At 40.9% G+C, this 13,776-nt stretch overlaps 1 pseudogene across 1 annotated transcript; it reads left to right on the top strand.

Moving 5' to 3' along the window:
• Nucleotides 1-602: 602 nt before the first annotated feature.
• Nucleotides 603-12,519, top strand: LOC311626261 (small ribosomal subunit protein uS2B-like; annotated as a pseudogene). Its single transcript has 5 exons — nucleotides 603-692; nucleotides 1,086-1,701; nucleotides 1,760-1,976; nucleotides 11,969-12,048; nucleotides 12,455-12,519. The product of its transcript is annotated as a small ribosomal subunit protein uS2B-like (transcript).
• The last annotated feature ends 1,257 nt before the right edge of the window (nucleotides 12,520-13,776 follow it).

The following is a 13,776-nucleotide window of genomic DNA, read 5'->3' as shown; positions in this document are numbered from 1 at the left end:
TACAATAGGAAAAGGACAGCCTCCTCAGTAAATTGTGTTGTAAGAACTGTACAGACACATATAAAAGAATGAAACTAAACTACTATCATGCAACATACATGAAATTAGCTCAAAATGGATTAATGACTTGAATAAGACTTGAAACTCCTAGAAGAAAATATATATGGTAAGCTTTTTTTTACATTGGTCTTGGGGGGATTTTTTTAGATTTGACACCAAAAACAAAGGCAAAATTAAACAAGTGGGACTACAGCAAACCAAAAAATTTCTGCACAGCAAAGGAAAAAAACCATTATCATAATGAAAAGGCATTTTGATAATGGGAGAAAATATTTGCAAATCATATATCTATCATAAGGAATTAATATAATGTGTGTCAATTATACCTCAATATAAAGATAAAACAAAATAAAAAGCGAATGGATGACGAAAATATACCAGCTAACACTAATAAAAAAACAAAAACAAAAAACAACAACACACACAAGTATAACTCTATTTATAATATTTTAGACAGGGCAGACTTCAAAGCAAGAAAATGTATCAGAGATAAAGAATGGCATTAGGGGTCAATTCTCCAAGAAGATGTAACAACCCTTAACATGTATGCACATAATAACAGACTGTCAAACTATGTGAAGCAAAAACTAATAGAACTGCAAGGAGAAACAGATGAATCCGCTATCATAAGTGTAGACTTCAACACCCCTCTATCACAAATGGACAGATCCAGCAGGCAGAAAATCAATAGAGACATAATTGAACTCAACAACACCATCTATCAACTGGATATAACTGACATCGATAGACTGCTTCATCCAACCACAGCAGCATACACATTCTCCTCAAGCTCCCATGGAGTTCTGAACCAAGAGAGAACACATTCTGGGCTGTAAAACACACCTTCACAAATTTTAAAAAATAGAAATCATTTGAGGTCTGCTCTCAGATCGCAGTGGAATTAAGCTAGAAATCAATAACAGAAAGATAGCTGGAAAAATTACAGTTATACACTTATAGCCTTTCTGTGCTATCCGGAGAGGTGTCCAGGAGGCGTTGTTCTGTGTTCCAATCATAATATAAAGGGGAACTTCCAAGTCTTTGATGTCCTACAGACGAAGGAGGAAGAGAGCCTCCAATTCCTTGCAGCCCACTTAGGAGCCCACTTAGGTGGCACCAACCTGGACTTCCAAATGGAACATGCATCTGCAGAAGGAAACGTGAAGGCATCTTCACCATAAATCTGAAGAGAACTTTCTTCTGACAGTTCATGCCGTTGGAATACTGTCTGGTGTCAGTGTCATATCCTTCGGGAATAAGGGCCAACAGGCTGTGCTGAAGTTTGCTGCTGCCTTTGGAGCCACTTCTTTTGCTGCCACTTTGCTGGTAGATCTAGGCAGCCTTCTGGAAGCCACAGCATCTGGTGGTTATTGATCCCAGGGCTGAAGACCAGCCTTTCACTGAGGTGTCTTATGTTAACCCACCTACCAGTGCCCAGTGTAACACAGACCCTCCTCTACACTGTGTGGACATTGCCATCAAGTACAACAACAAAGGAGCTCACTCAGTGACTCTAATGTGACATATGCTGGGATCCGAGAAGTTCCGTGCATGCTTGGCACCATCTCTCTGCACGAGGTCATGCCAGATCTCCATTTCCACAGAGATCCTGTAAAGACTAAAAGAGAAGAACAGGCCACTGCTCAAAAAAAAAAAAAAAAAAAAAAAAAAAAAGAAAAGAAAAGAAAAAGAAAAAAAGGCTGTGGCTAAAGAGAAATTTCAAAGTGAATGGACTGCTCCACCTCCCAAGTTCACGGCTGCTCAGCCCAAGATTGCAGTCTGGTCTGGAGGCTCAGGTGCCCTCTGTACCTGTTGAGAAGTTTCCCACTGAAGACTGGAGCTCTGCCTGCCACAGAAGACTGGCCTGCAGCCCTCACCACTCAGGCCACTGAATGGGTAGGAAGAACCACTGAATGGTCTGAAGCTATTCTTCCACAGACTCTTAACCAGAAAATGGGAATAAGGTTGATGGGAAATAAATACTATCTGATCTCTCTCATATGTGGAAGAAGAAAGGAAGAAAGAAAGAAAGAAGAGAAAAAAAGAGGAGAAAAAAGAGGAGAAAAAAATAGGAGAAAAAAGAGAGAGAGAGAGAAAATGAGAGAGACAGAGAGAGAGAGAGAGAGAGAGAGAGAGAGAGAGAGAGAGGAGAACCACACTACTAAGTAACACATGGGTCAAAGAAGAAATCTCAAGAGAAATTTAAAAATATTTTGAACTAAGTGAGAAGGAAAATACAACTTACCAAAATGTGAGGGAAGCAGTAAGAGCAATTTTTAAAGGGAAATGTTTACTATTGAATGCATATATTAGAAAAAGAGAAAGATCTGAAATCAGCAATCTGAGTTTCCATCTCAGGAAACTAGAAAAAAGTACAAACCAAATCCAAAAGAAACAGAAAAAAAAGAAATAATAAGAATTAGAGTAACAACAAAAAAAATCAATAAAATTGTAAACAAATAATCAATAGAGTTGGAGTTCAAATCCAGGTGTAATACTGCCCTACTTTGTGAATCTCAATTAAGGAGGTCAAGTCCAGGACTTGTGGTTGTCGTCGATTTTGAAGGCTAGATGCTTTATGAACACAGCAGAAACTACCTTCTGAGACTCATCAGTGCACTTCTGGCCTGATTCATACATTCCTGTGCACATCTGGAAAACCATGGGACAGTTCTTGCCAAAAAATGTAAGCATGAGTCAACGAAGAGCCTCCTGGGAGAAAATTGATCCTAATGGAGAAAGAAGCAGAGATGATGAGCTTTGTCCTATTCAACACAGTACTGGAAGTCCTAGCCAGAGCAATTAGGCAAAAAGAAAGGAAGACATACAATTGACTCTGTTTGCAGATGACATGTATGATCATATATATATATATATATACCTAAAGATACCACCAAAATGCTGTTAGAACTAATCAACAAATTAAGTAAACCTGAGGGTGCAGATTTGTTTCTAAATGAAAAATAAAGGAAACAATTCCATTATACTAGAATAAAAAAATTAATAAAACACAAATAAATTTAACCAAGGAGGTGAAAGATCTGTACACTGAAAATAGTGAGCCAGGACCAGTTTGGCTCAATGGATAGAGCATCGGCTTGGGGACTGAAGGGTCCCGGGTTCGATTCAGGTCAAGGGCATGTACCTTGATTGCGGGCATATCCCCAGTAGGGGGTGTGCAAGAGGCAGCTGATCAATGACTCTCTATCATCGATGTTTCTAACTCTCTATCTCTTTCCCTTCCTCTCTGTATAAAATCAATAAAATATATTTAAAAAAAGAAAAGAAAATAGTGAGATATTAATGAAATTGAAGAATTCCGTGTTCATGGATGTGAAGTAATATTGTTAAAATGCCCATAATACCTGAAGTCTTTTATAGATTCAATGCAATTCCTACCAAAATTCCAATGTCATTTTTCAAAGAATATAAAAAAAATACTAAAATTTGTATGGAACAACAACAACAACACACACACACACACACACACACACACACACAAAAGTAATAGCCAAAACAATATTGAGAAAGAAAAACAAAGCTGGAGGCACCATACTTCCTGATTTCAAACTATACCACAAAGCTATAGTAACCAAAATGTTACTGGGCAGGAAAGGGGCTAATCTCCCCCAGTTGCTTGTGGAAGTAGGATTTTTGGGATACTGCTGGAGTAAGAATTTCCCGAGGCACTAATGGGAGTACGAGATATAACAGGAAGCCTTATTTCTGTAGAATAGCCCCCCCCTGGGTTTCCAAAGTCCCATACTTAATCATAGAAGAAGTGTAACTGGGCTTTCAGCAGAGCTACAATCAGAGCCAGTGCCCAGAATTTCCTTTCCATGTTGGAACTGAGTCCAGTCCAGCATCAGGCCAGCTTAGCTTGTGTTTTCCACAGTTCATTAGGACATAGCGTGTGGGGTCTGCATGGTTACAGGCCATCGGGACGAATGTAAGAGAGCCAAACACAAGCCATAAGCCAAGAGAGCAACCAGAGTTTGAAGAGAGCCCTGAAATAAACCTAGACATAGATCATTGACTGATATTTGATAAGGAAGTCAAGAATACTGAATGGGGAAAAGATAGTCTTTTCAATAAGTGGTGCTGGGAAACCTTGATGTTCATTAGCAAAAGAATAAAATTGCACTATCTTTTAAAAATATATTTTATTGATTTTTTTTTTTTTTTTACAGAGAGGAAGAGAGAGGGATAGAGAGTTAGAAACAACGAGAGAGTAACATCGATCAGCTGCCTTCTGCACACTCTTTACTGAGGATGTGCCTGCAACCAAGGTACATGCCCTTGATCAGAATTGAACCTGGGACCCTTCAGTCTGCAGGCCGATGCTCTACCCACTGAGCCAAACCAGTTAGGGCAAAATTGCATTATCTTAACACCATTTGTAAAAATTAACTCAAAATGGGTTAAAGACTTGAATGTAAGACCTAAAACTAAAACTCCTGGAGGAAAACAGGGGAAAGTTCTTTGACATTGGACTTGGCAACAAGTTTTTGGATATGATAATAAAAGCACAAGCAACAATTTTTTTTAAATGAACAAGTGGGACTATATCAAACCGAAAGATTCTGCACAGCAAAGAAGCAATCAACAGGATGAAAAGGCAACCCATCGAATAGGAGAAAATATTTGCAAAATATATATTAGATAATGGATTAATATCCAAAATATATAAGGAACTTATGCAACTGAAGTTCAAAACCCCCCAAATAATCCAATTTAAAAGGACAGAGGTTCCAAATAGTCATTTTTCCAAAGGAGACACAAATGGCCAACTGGTACATGAAAAGGTGTCCGATGTCACTAATCACCAGGGAAGGCAATTCAAAACCACATCGAGGTACACCTCACCCCATGAGAATAGCTGTTATAAAAAAGATAAGATATAAGGATGCTTTTGCTGCAGTCAATAAATTCTCACTTGCTTTTCTAAAAAAAAAAAATAATAGAGAAGACATGTGTCAGTGAGGATGTAGAGAGAAAGGAAGTGAACTAGGAGTGCACTGTCGGTAGGAATGTACATTAATATAACCACTACAGAAAACAGTATAGAGGTTCCTCAAAAAAAAAAAAAAAAAGCAAAATAGAGCTCCTGTATGATCCAGTAATCCCACTTCTGGATATAAATATGAAGACTATGAGATCATTCTCTTGAAGAGTTATCTGTGCCTGCGCATTCACTGCAGCATTATTCACAACAGCAAAAAACATGTGTGGACACAAAAGAAGCCACATACTAAGCCTGACAAGCTCAGGGGAGGCCTTGAGAGTCAGCCTTACAAACTCCGAGACCCACAAAGGATGGTCTGAAATCAAAACTTTTTAACTAAAAGCAGCTTCCAGTTGGTAGTCCTGTCCTATGCCAAAATCTTCCCTGACAAAGGTCAATTTCCACCTTAACTAAGCCTGTTTGTTGTCATTCTGCATCTACAATAATATACCTTTGGAATGTCAAAGTAAATTTCTTTTTTCTGGACCCCTCAAAGTCCAGGCACCACTCTGCAGAGGCCACGAGTCCCCTCATTGTTACTGAGTTAATGGTTCACCATTAACTATCCTATATTCACCTATGTAAAAGAAATATGTGTCTATTGTTTCACTTTTTATCCAATCCCAGAATTCCCCCTCCCTTGCTTTCTCCCGCCTCCCCAATCTATCGCCAATGGAATTCATGTAACCCACTTATGTCCTCTCTTTTAATTGTAATGTATGAAATAAGGTGCAAAACTTCCGGTCTCTGGAAGCATTATTTCAATCCATTGAGTTTTTGACTTCCTGGATAAAGAAAATGAGGAAAACAATTCAGCCATAAATCCTGCATGGATGGACCTGGAGGGCATCGTTCTAAGCGGAATGAGTCAGACAGAGAACAAACGCTGCATGATCTCACTGCTGTGTAGAATATATATTTTAAAGCCAATCCCATAGAAACAGAAAGAAGAATGGCTGCCTGGACCCAGAGTGTCCTCCCTGCCTCTTGTGCATACAGATGCTGGTTGAAGAGACAGGAAAAGGAAGAAGGACCAGAATGTTCTTCCATTCTGTGTTTTGTGTATTGAAAAGTAGATGGCCCATTGTTTCGGCAGAGATATTAATGAGTTGTCAGCTATCAGAAGAAAGGCCCGAAGAATGAAGAGAGGGCAGAGAATTTAAATGGGTGGCAAGGCAAGGGGATAGAGACTGGTCTTGGTTTAGATTTCCTCAAAAAGCAGCCCCTGAGGAGGGGTGTGGGTGCAAGCAGGCTGTTTGGAAGGTGTTACCGGAAGGAAGCTAACGTATGTGGGTGAATAAAGTGAGTCAGAGGGAAGAGACCAAGCCGGGGAAAGACATGTTAGTGAGGGGATTACAGGTGGACCCGGTGAGGAACATGCCCCGTGATACACTGCAGGACTGGGAAGCTGGGGTGTTTGTCTCTCTGCCTAAGTCTCATCAGTTGAGGGTGGCGGCGGTGCATTAGCCCTGGGCCGGAGGAGGCTCCCCGCTGCCTGACAAAGCCATTAGGCAGTGACCATGCGAGGCCTCTGGGTGAGGAGTGTCGGTGTGCTTGATTGCTCGCCACCCAAGTGGCAGGCGGCCTCAGAGTGGGCAGGTGCTTCTGCAGCGAGGTAGGAAAAAGCTCCCTGGGGAAGAGGGTGTTAAGCAATATGTTGATGTGATATAATTTCTGGGCTCTAATCATTCAGTCAAAATCTGCCACATACACAAACACCTTTGGGAAAAAACCAGAGAAAGTTTCTGAGTTCCAGCTCTGGATCCGTGCAGAAGGGTGTGCTGGGGGCAGGGGGCAGAGGGCAAGGGGAGCAGGAGCCAGAGTGACCGTGGGAACAGCCCACAGGACACGGGAAGAGCAGGGTGCTCTCGGATGAGGCTGCAGAGGAAGGTCTGGCCCTTTTCGGGTTGTAAGTGGAATAGCCCTTTCCATTTTCACTTGTTTATGACAGCTCCTCTTCCTTCTTCGAGGACTCAGCCAGGCAGCAGGCAATCTGAGTGACAGACAGCCACCATGCCGTCCTCCGCGTCCCCTGCCCCCCACCACTTCACCCTCTCCCTGTCTTTGAAGCAAATCAAAGGAAGTGGATTTCAACTTTTTCTTCCCGTAAGATGATTTATTTTTCCATGAGGCTCCTTATGCAAAAAAAAAAACAAACAAAAAAAAACCAATCCCTTGTCACACATCAGGCATCCAGATCTTGCTACAGCCAAGTCTGAATCCTGGACGAACCCAGCTGAGGAGGGAAGCCGGCTGCCATAGCGAACCTGCCTGAAGGGTGAATGGGTTCGGGCTGCACAGCAGCTAGCCGCTCTATCAGCAGTCCCATCAGCACTCTCAGGGACAGACCCTGCAGTGAGCCAGAAAGAGCTGTTTTTCCATCCACTGGAAAATATTTCTAAGACAAAGCCTGGTCCTCTGAAGCATTAGCTCGGATTTGATGCCTTAGGCAAATTAATCACATTCCTGCTCAGTGGGGCTCCACAGGCAAAAAAAAAAAAAAAAAAAAAAAGGAGTTGCTAAGTTACCACTGCAGAGCCTCAATGATGGTTTCAAGATTAAGGCAGGTAACAAATTCCAGAAATTGCCCGAAGATGCGGAAGCAGTTCCCAATATTCCATCATGCTGGGTTCTCAGCGTTTTCAGGCCTGGACTTGGTCAGATTTTCCCAACCATTTTATTTTATTTTATCAGGTTGTTTGGATGCTTACCACGTTCTCTGCAGACTTCCTAAAGGTTAGAGTGTCTCACCCTGCTTCTATTCCTGTGAAAAGATACACAAAAAGCCTTCTCTGAGCCCAGCTGGCGTGGCTCAGTGGTTGAACATCGAACCTATGAACCAAGAGGTCACCAGTTCGATTCCTGGTCAGGACACATGCCTGCATTGTGGGCTTGGCCCTCTGTGGGGGGTGGGCAGGAGGCAGCCAATCAATGATTCTCTATTCATGGATGTTTCTATCTCTCCTTTTCCCTTCCTCTCTGAAATCAATAAAAATGTATTTAAAAAAAAAAAGCTTTTTCTGAAAACACAGAAGAACAGAGGTGCAGGTACTGAACAAATGCAGCTATTCCTGGAGTTAGCAAACAAAAGTCAACAATTCCTTTCAATCCTTCCTGCCACAGGGGACAAAGAGAACTGTGGGACACAGATACAGAAGTCACACTGATGACATATTTCTCCCTTAGTTACATTGGGAAGGTGTTATCATCAATGTCTGGCTGAGTGGGAGCTACTATCAAAATCCATTACACATCTTTATATTTCATTATATTAAAAAGTATCTCGCCCTAACCGGTTTGGCTCAGTGGATAGAGCATCGGCCTGCGGACTTAAGGGTCCCAAGTTCGATTCCGGACATGGGCATGTACCTTGGTTGCAGGCACATCCCTAGTAGGGGGTGTGCAGGAGGCAGCTGATCGATGTTTCTCTCTCATTGATGTTTCTAACTCTCTATCCCTCTCCCTTCCTCTCTGTAAAAAAATCAATAAAATATGTAGGAAAAAAACGTATCTCTTGGCTGTCATAAAAAATCAACAAGTAACAAGGACTGGCAAGGTGGAGAAAAGGGAACACTCATGCACTATTGTTGGAATTTTAAATTGCTACAGCCACTATGGAAAACAATGTGGAAATTCCTCAAAAAATTAACAAGTTGTTATATGACCCAGCAATTCCACTTCTGAGTATTTACCCAGAGAAAACAAAAACACTCGTGCAAAAAGATATGTGCACCTCGATGTTTATTGCAGCATTATTTACCATAGTCAAGATACAGACCTATATGTCCAGCCATAGGGTCCCATATTAAACCTGACAAGCTCAGGGGAGGCGTGAGTGGCAGCCTTACAAACTCAGAGACCTAAAGTAACCACAAAGGACGGTCTGAAATTAAAACTTCCTAACTAAAAATTAGTCATGGTGTGTAGTCATATCGTAGGCTGCTATCTTCCCTGACAAAAGTCAGCCTTTACCTTAACTGAGCCTGAATGTTGTCTTTTTTGCATCTATGGTAACACACCTTTGGAATGTCAGGGTAATTTTCTTTTTTCCAGACCTCTCACTACATCAGAACAGAGACCACAAAACCTCTCATTGTTATTGCAATCCTATTAATTGTTAACTGTTAATTATCCTGTTCCCATCTATGTAAAAGGGGTATGTTTCCATATCTTTTACTTTTTATTCAATCCCAGAGATTTTTCCACTTTGCTTTCTCCCACCTCCCTAATGTATTAGCAATGGATATCACGTAATCCACTTACACCTCTTTGGATTGTAATACATAAATGAAGGTGCAAAACGACCATTCTCTGGAACATTTTCTCAATCTGTTGAGATTTTTTTGCTTCCCAGCAATTGTCATAAGTTTGGTGCAAATAAAACTCGCAAAAATTCTCTACAGGTTTAAACATCTCTTACGTTGACAACACCACACACACAAACACACACACACACACACACACACACACACACACAGGCACACACACAAATGGGAATATTACTCAACAATAAAGAAGAATGAAATCTTGCCATCTGGAACAACATAGATGCATCTAGAGGATATTCTGCTAACTGAAATAAGTCAGATAGAAAAAGACAAATACCATTTGATTTCACTTACGTATGGAATAAAAAACAAACCAAATGAAGGGAAGCAAAACAGAGACAGACCTATACATACAGAGCACAAGCTGATAGTTGCCAAAAGAGAGGGGGTAGGGAAATGGGGGGGAGGAGGAGTAATAAATAACTTTTTAAAAAAGTATCCTTAAGTCAGATGGGCTAAAGTATGCTATAATAACAAACAACCCCCAATGTCAGTGGCTTCAAACAACAAGGGTTTACTTCTTGCTTTCACTATACAGCCATTCTACTGTGGCTGGCAGCTCTGCTCCAAGTTTACGCACACCGGGACCCAGGGGAAGGCGCGCACACTCTCTGGATTGCCTCTCAGGCAGAGGGAAAGAGAGAGCATGCTGTTATGGACTGAATTGTGAAAGGAAGTAAAAGAAAGAGGAATCTCATTTACCTCCCTCCAGAATCACCACATTCATTTATTTTTATTTTTATTTTTATTGATTTCAGAGAGGAATGGAGAGGGACAGAGAGACAGAAACATCAATGATGGGAGAGAATCATTGATCGGCTGCCTCCTGCACACCCCCCACTGGGGACCGAGCCTGCAACCTGGGCTTGTGGCCTTGACTGGAATTGAACCTGGGACCCTCCAGTCTGCAGGTCAATGCTCTATCCACTGAGCCAAATCAGCCAGGGATACAGAATCACCACATTAAAAAAAAAAAAAAGTCAGCAAACCAACCTTTCTCAAATGCCTCTAGTTCCTATTACTATTGCTGTTATCATTCCTACTAGTATTTCTCCACCCCATTAAAACTAAAATTTCACTGTCCACTCGCAAACCCCTCCCTCTCTAAACACCAAGTCATTCTGTCTAGCTCTTCTGTGAACCAGAGGTCCACAGTTCAAGTCCTGGTTAGGGAAGGATTCTTTTTTTATCATTGATATTTCTGTCTCCCTCTCCATACTCTCTGGAATCAATAAAAATATATTTTTTAAAAAATTATTTGGTCTACCTCTTCTTAAGGTTGCTAATGATTTCCTTTTGCTTAAACCAAAAATTCTTTTCCCATTCTGCTCTATTAGTCATGTCTGAAGCATTTCCATCTAATGGCCATACTCTTCTTTTAATCCGTTCATTTAGTGTTAGGATGCTAGAGTATTTTTAAAAAAATATGTTTATATTGATTTGAGAGAGAGAGAGAGGAAGAAGAAAAGGAGAGAGAGAGAGAGAGAGAGAGAGAGACAGAAACATTGATGATTGAGAAACATAGATCAGCTGCCTCTCACATACCCTCCACTGGGGATCGAGCCCAAAACCTGGGCATGTGCCCTGACTGGAAATCAAACCAGCAACTTCGTGGTGGATGGGATGATGCTCAATCCATTGAGCCATACCAGCCAAGCAAAGACACTAGAGTATGTAAAAAAAACAAACCATATGTCATATGATGGAATCCATAAATATTTCCAGATACATTGTTAGCTAATACATTTTAAAATATATATTTTATTGATTTTTTTTTTTTTTTTTTACAGAGAGGAAGGGAGAGAGATAGAGAGCTAGAAACATCCATCAGTTGCCTCCTGCACACCCCTACTGAGGATGTGCCCGCAACCAAGGTACATGCCCTTGACTGGAATCAAACCCGGGACCCCTCAGTCCCCAGGCCAAAGCCTATCCACTGAGCCAAATGGTCTTGGTGCAAAGACATTTTTTTTTTATCATAATCATCTTTTCATTACTATACCTGATAAAAATTAATGATTTCTTTACTTGTCTTATCTACTACCCAATGCACATTAAAATTTATCTGATTGTCACAAAGGAAATCAGGATTCAAATAAAGTCGACACATTTATTTCCTTATGTTATCCCTTAAATCTCATATTTTATACTACCTCTCTTTAATTCTTTCTTCCTACACCATGTATTTGTTGGAGAATCGTTTATCTTTTAGAATGTTCCACATTTTGAATGTGGCTGATTGCTTTTTCATAATGTCATCTAAATTTTCCCCATCTTCTGTATTTCCTGTAAAAATGATAGTTCTGGAGATGTGATTAGGTTCAGTTCAATTTATTTTAAGAAAGAATATTTCATATGTGAGGCTGTACCGATATCTCTGCTAACAGTAACTATCAACTGCAATTTAAAAGTTCTTTGCAGTTCTTTTTTCCTTAAATTACATCCCACGGGGATGTGCAGGCACAATATTGTATTTTAAAAGTCTTTTGAAGTACTTTTTTTCCCTTGTATGGATATGCTACCAACTTGATATGCAGTCAGGTTCTTTTGCTTCCGTTTGTTTTCAATTCTTAAGGATTGTTCTTGAAGGAAACCAGAGGATGCCACCTCGAAACATGCCACTTCGACTTGTGGATTACTCAGAATTAAAGGCATGTAAGAAACAGCTGGGACAAGGACACTCTGACCCTCCTTGGTCCTCAAAGCAAAAGATAAGTCTCCCATGTACAAACTGCCCTCCCCATGGCGGGAGGAGGCAAGACGTGCTTATCACCAGAGACAAGAAATGTGGAGCCTCGAAAACTGTCCGAACAAACCTTGTTAAACTAACCGTTATCTCCCTGGTTACTACATCATTACTACCCAGAGTCCAAGCCCCTCTGCTCTGCCAACTTTTTCACAAATTTCTTGTTACTTTGTCTAAGGGTACAATAGTTTCTTGCTCTGGTCACTTCTTTGAATCTTCGTTCTCTTGGGAAGACTCCGTGAACGTGTAAACATTTAATACGATTTTATGCTTTTCTCATATTAATCTGTCACGATTGCATTGTTTACATTTTAGGTCCAGCTGGAGACCCAAAGAGAGCAGAGGAGAATTTATCTTCCCCTTATTTTCTCTTCACTTGATTATACTGTGTTATTTTAAATATTTAAAACAAATATTGTTGCCCTACCTGGTTTGGTTCAGTGGATAAAGCATGAGTGGGCCTTCGGGATGGAAGGGTCCCAGATTCGATTGTGGCCAAAGGCACATGCACGGGTTGCAGGTTCCATCCCCCAGTAGGGGGCGTGCAGGAGGCAGCCAATCAATGATTCTCTCTCATCAGTGATGTTTCTATCTTCCTCTCCCTCTCCCTTCCTCTCTGAAATCAATAAAAATATATTTAACATAAAAAATAAATAAAATTTATCAAAAACAATGCAACCACATAGATAACATTTATAAAAATAAAATAAAGCAAATATGATTACTGACAAAGAGTCTTTGACCACTTTAGTCAGGCTTCTGAACCTGATCTAGGCCCATCTATGTACATCCACAAAACTCTGGTATTAGCAAAAACCCTGCTAAGTCCATTTAGCTCGGGCCCCCTATCTTCCATGGAAAGGGTCCAAACCTCCATGTGTCTAATATTTCCCTCAATTCATCCTTTCCCTGTGGAGTCATGCTGTGTAAACCACACACAATGACTGGAGAGAGAGAGACTTGGGAGCCACCAAACAGCCATCCTGGTGTTTCCAAAGTCCATCTGAGTGGATTAAACTTCCAGCTTTTCCCCAAAAAATCCAACTCTTCCTGGGTCTGAAGCTATTATTGGGCCATGCAGTTCTCTTATGATTTCCTGAGGTGTTATCCCAAAGAAGTCCTCTCCCTCAAGGGAGGGTACATAAACCCACCAGGGGTCTAAGGCTTGAAATGGGACCTAGGGGCATACTCCCAAGGAAACTGCTTGGATTTCTTGAGTGGTTGGGAAAGAAATTGCTGCTTTAGCAAATTTATCAGCTGGTTATCGCTATGCAGAATTCTTCTAAATGACTCAGCAGGATTCTTGCTAAAACCAGATTCTACAAGGAAACATCCTTGTTGAGGAGAAGGTTCAGGGGAGCATGAGCAAAGTTTGGTCAAGCAAAGAATCTTTGTCAACATAAACTCATATACATACATACATACATACACACATATCCTCAAAAAGTAATACAGTATAACACAGCTGGACCCATATATGCATGTTTTGTTAATCCTCGCCTGTGGATATTTTTCTATTGATTTTTAGAGAGAATAGAAAGGAGGGGGAGACACACAAAGAGAGAAACATCGATGTAGAGAGACATCGATTGGCTGCCTCCCACACACACCCCGACTGGGCCAGGAATTAGCCTGCA

The sequence above is a fragment of the Pipistrellus hanaki genome, assembly GCF_964339955.1.
Source record: "Pipistrellus hanaki genome assembly, chromosome: 8".
NCBI classification, from domain to species: Eukaryota; Metazoa; Chordata; class Mammalia; order Chiroptera; family Vespertilionidae; genus Pipistrellus; species Pipistrellus hanaki.
Note: the sequence above shows the minus strand (reverse complement) of the source record. Positions and strands in the feature narration are given on the sequence as shown.